At 36.6% G+C, this 5,318-nt stretch overlaps 1 pseudogene; it reads right to left on the reverse strand.

Annotated features, from left to right (window-relative positions):
- Positions 1-4,188: 4,188 nt before the first annotated feature.
- On the reverse strand, positions 4,189-4,779 carry LOC138170917 (repressor of RNA polymerase III transcription MAF1 homolog pseudogene; annotated as a pseudogene).
- Between the last annotated feature and the right edge of the window lie 539 nt (positions 4,780-5,318).

Here is a 5,318-nt window from a genome sequence, read left to right on the forward strand (position 1 = left end):
TTAGATCTTAGTCTTTGGCAGATTTACCAACCTGGAAAAACTTTGATTTTTTTCTGTATTATATCTGTATTCAGCATTTCACCCTTGATAGTATATGAAGGTTCATCACAAAAGATTGGTCACTTGGCATTGATTTTTTTAAGCTATATGAATTTAGAAAATTAGATATGAAGCTCCGCAAAAGATGTGAACTATAAGTTTTTTGTATGAATTATGGTCATAATTATGGTATAAAAAATAAAGCTGTTTGTATTATTGAGGCAGTGGCTAAAGTGCTATAAAAAGAAATCTAGATATGAAATACAGGAGGGAGATGAGGAAGGGAAAAATGGGGGAGGAGGAGGAGGAGGTAGTGGCTGTGAGACAAGGAAAGGGGATGAAGGGTGTGAAGCATGAAAGTTGCATACAATGAAACTAATAGATAGTTAGACACATCAAAGAAAGAAATGAAAGTACCTTTGACAGCATAAGATTGGATCCATTAATGATTTAGATCCAGGATATGGCTCCTGGAGAAAAAAAAAATTATAAATTATGCTGATTTTATATAAAATTGCCAAGAAAGAGGAATTATTTTAATGCAAGTAAAATAGATAGGTGCATTTATAGTAGTCTATTCATTGCTTTTTGTTAGCAAAAAGAATAAATAGGCATTTTGAGCAATATGCTTTTCAGTTAGCCCATAAAAACAGGACTCACAATATTCTTTCACTGATGTACCTATCATTAAATAGTTGAAGAGATCTTACAAAAAAATTAGATGCCAATTTGATATTTGATTCAATAAAGTCTTTTAGGATGAGATATATACAGAAAAATTAGCTGAAAGAAAAAATCTGTGATTTTGAATATATGTATGTATTTTAGTAAAAGGAAAAGTATAAACATATACATTCTCTAAAACTGAATTTGATTGCTTTGAAGCTATTTGATATGGTTTCAACTTAGTATGTTTAACACAGATATATATTTACTAAAACAAATATTTTATTTGATTGAATAACTTTGCATAGAGATTAAAATAAATATATAATGCAATACATCATGTACTTAATTAATTCAGACAAGTTAGACTTTATGACTGCTTTGAATTCTTTTAAATAAATGTCCAAGTGTCTTTATTATGTTTCTTAATTATTTACTATTAATTTACCACATTCAGTTCCACAAGGTTTTGAGTTCCAAATTTTCTTCCTTCTTCTTCCCAATGGCAGCATGCAATCCCATATAGGTTTTACATATACCTTCACATTAAATATTAGTCAAATTGTAAAGAAGAATTCTAACAAATGGAATCAATAACAAGAAAAAAAGAAATAAAAAAAAATGAAACAGAGAGAAAGCAAGTAATTTGCTTCAATCTGCATTCAGACTCCATTATTCTTTCTCTGGAAATAGATAGTCTTTTCCATCATGAGTCTTTTGGAGTTGTCTTATGACCATGCATTGCCAAGATGAGCCCAGTCTATCCAAGTCATTCATCATGGGTATGTGTCTGTAATTCTGTACAATTTTCTCCTGGTTCTGCTCCCCTCACTCAGCATCAGTGTATATAAGTCTCTCCAGGTTATTATAGCATCTGTCTGCTCCTCATTTCTTACAGCACTATAGTATTCCATTATATTCATATACAACAACTTGGTCAGCCATTCCCCAATTGATGGGCATGCCCTTGATTTCCAATTCTTTGCTACCACAGAAATAGCTACTAAAATATTTTTGTGCGTATGGGTCCTTTTCCCACTTTTATGATCGCTTTGGGATACAGCCCTAGAAGCAATATTGCTGGGTCAAAGGGTATTCACATTTTATAGCCCTTTGGGCATAATTCTAAATTGTTCTCCAGAATGGTTGGATCAGATCACAACTCCACCAAAAATTCATAAGTGTTCTAATTTTTTCACATCTTCTCCAACATTTACCATTTTCCTGTTTTGTCATGTTAGCCTTTTCTGACTAGTGAGATGTGGTACCTAAGAGTTATTTTGATTTGTATTTCTCTAATCAGTAGTGAATTGGATATTTTTTTTTCATATGATTATAGATAAATTTAATTTCTTCCTCTCAAAACTGCCTGTTCATATCCTTTGATCATTTACGAATTGGGGAATGATGTGTATTTTTATGACTTTGACTCAGTTCTCTATATGTTTTAGAAATGATGTCTTTATCAGAGACATTTTATTGGTTTGCTAAAATTATTGACATATTCAATAAAATGAGGGACTGTAAGACATTAGTAAAGCATTTTAGATAATTTATTCTTAAAATGCACACTTTTCATGCTACCTTGTATCTTTATACATAGTAATATTGAATGTAAAAAATCAAGACAAAGTCAGTATTCTATGAATGAATGATTCAATATATAATTTTTAAATTACTACTATGTGGTAAGCATTTTGTTGAGTGCTGAGGATAGAAGCCCTAAAATAAAAGTCAGTCTTCAAGTATCTTGCATTTATGTGGAAAGATCACCTAAACCAGTCCTACGTAAAGTTGTCAGTATTTCCTCACATGATTATCTTTAATATGGAATTTAGATTCTCTATTTCGTCAAGTTTTCCTATGAGATCTATAATTCTTACATTGTCCCACAAACTCTATTTAAAATGCTATTTTCTTTGGCTTCTATTAGCCTCAAATATTCTAATTTTAACATTGTTCTGCTTTTCTCTAACATTTGTTCTATCTTCATTTTTGTGTGATATCTTTGTTATTTTTTTCAGAGTTCTCACTATTTTAGTCACTTGCTGTATTGCTTGTTTTCTGTTTGTCCTTCATTCTTGAAGAAGACTATGACATTAAGAAGGAAATGTTATGAAATTCATGTAAATTGGATTTAAGTGATAGAGCACTGTGGAAATTTATCAGCCTTACTTTCTCCTCAGAATCTATCTGGATCCAGTGGCCAGATATAGATCAGGATAACTGGAGATGGCCCAGGATTCAGTGGGGACCTTGGTCCTTTCAAGCTAATGTTTTTAACAGGTCTGTTGACTGAGGCAAGACACATTCAGTGATTCATTGAGGCTTAATACTAAGTGAGGCAGAGAATGCCTCTTTATCTAGTAAAAAATTAGATAAATAATTAAAAGTATTGATCTGGGAGGGGAAGACCCTCAGGGTTTATAACCAGAAATGAAACAATTGTTATTTACTGTCATTCTGAGCCAATCAGGGTCCAAACAATGACTAAGTAGGTCTTGACATGGGACTTATTCTTGGCCAATCAATGAAAGCCAGTGTGATTTGGGATCAATAAGAAAAACAAAATTTCAAAGATTAAAATTTACATTTCCTTTGGAGAGAGGTCCCACACCCAGCCTCCATGAAGGGGCTGAGAGTAATCTAGTGCAGACTGACTCTGTGTCAGATTATTCTGGCCTACTTGTCAATACAAGCTTCACAGATATTTAGGCTCCTTAAGAGTCTACTCATTATGGTGAATATTTAGTAAACTTTGTTTTACTTTGACTGAGAGAAGGCTTGAGTCAAATTCATTCTGCAGGACATGACATATTAGTATTTTGGGGTCTCGAGCACCCCTAAACCTCAACAATACTAGTTGTATGACCTTGAACAAATTACTTAACTACTTTCTGCTTCAATTTCATGATTTGTAAACTGTTATTATAATAAAATTTTGAACAACAAAAATTCTGCCCCTAAAAAATATATCATTATCATTTACTCCATGGAAACAACCTGAAAGTCATATTGTCTCATGTCTCTCAGCACCAGTTCTATTAGTACTGCCTTCCTCTGAAAACAGTAATAATTACCCCCTCCAAATGTTTGAAGCTACTGAAAAGAAACGGCAGAAAATATTTGTTTTCTGTTGTCTTGATGTTACTGCATCAGCATCAATTTCATATTATTTAACTGATGATGAGTTCATTTACACTTTTCAAGGTTCAGGACAACTTCCATTCCTGGCACCATTATCATTTTTTTTCCTTTGTAATCCCATACATTTGTTCATTCAAAAACATTCTTAGAAGAGGTCCACAGGCTGAGTCAGACTGCCAAAGGATCTAGACACCAAAAAGGTATAAATCGCAGGTATAAAAGAGAAAGCAGTCTAGGTCAGAAATGAATGCAAACATGCACAGTGAGCCAGACCTGAATGATGATCCACCTTCTGAGGTGTAGCCAGGAGCACAAACTGCCCTAACAGTCCCCTGTTCATGCTCTGACTTCGAAATACCTCTTGGATTCCCACCTGAACATATCACATTTAGACAAGCAAATCTCTTTATCTACTGCATTCCAGAGCTAGAGCATCAGGGCACTAAAGTCCTAAAGAACTGCAGAGAACAGACTGCAATTTACTGAGTTTATCACTCAGTTGATGTTAGGTTCTGGGCTGAATTCCTGGCTCTTGGCAGTGCTGAAGTCATAATCAGGACGGAAGGACTCATTGAGAGTAGCAATCAGATAGAAGAGGATCTTTCAGCTGCACTTACCATTTAGTGGTCTTTCATCTTCTCCTCCCTGGTTAGGGCTGAGACCAGAGGTGTGTGTGTGGCGGGGGAGCGTGGGGGAGGAGACAGAGCCTCTAGCACATGGGACCCGCCCTCCTGGAAGAACTGCTTGAACATGTGCTTGTTGTCCCCTGCCATCTTACAGGAGTAACTCTCGATCCTGCCAATGATGTGAGTATTACCTGTCTTCACCTTTAGCTGGGAGTTGATCGCTTCAAAACTGGAGTTTTCCAAGCCCTTCATCTTCTGCAGGGTCCAGGGACAGGGAAGTCAAGGGCCTTGGATTAGGGCAGCAAAGAAGGAGTGCCTAGTTGGAGCATCAGTCTTCGGGGCACCAGGAAATACAGTGGTCAGGGAGACCCCTCAGTCCCTGGGGGCTACGGCCCGTGCTCTATCCGAGGAAAACTTCTCAGGGACCGCCTTCACCTCTGGGTCCCGCCCGCCTGCGCTTGCGACCTCCACGACGTGGCCCAACCTCCGCCCCGCTCTGGCTGCCTTCAGCGCCCGATTATGTCAACACAAGTAGAGACAGACACACAGAAGAAACCACCTCCGCCTCCATGAACCCTGAGGACAACAGGAGCCGGCTAGGCCTGGCCCCCACCATTATCATTTTCTGAAGGTGACTTTTTGGAGTTCAGCTATACAAAAATGACAACTGCATAGCATTTTGCGGTACACTTAATAAAACATGTGAATCCAAGCTACATTTTTAACAATACATACCTCAACTGCCTCATTTTATTGTGCTAGTGTAGATCAATACTCTGGATGTGTGCCCTTCCTCTCTGATTACCCAAAGCAGAACCTGAATTGATTTACCATCCATAA

The sequence above is a fragment of the Petaurus breviceps genome, unplaced genomic scaffold, assembly GCF_028583685.1.
Source record: "Petaurus breviceps papuanus isolate PSGF00001 unplaced genomic scaffold, PetGlider_PUasm1.0 40, whole genome shotgun sequence".
NCBI lineage: Eukaryota > Metazoa > Chordata > Mammalia > Diprotodontia > Petauridae > Petaurus > Petaurus breviceps.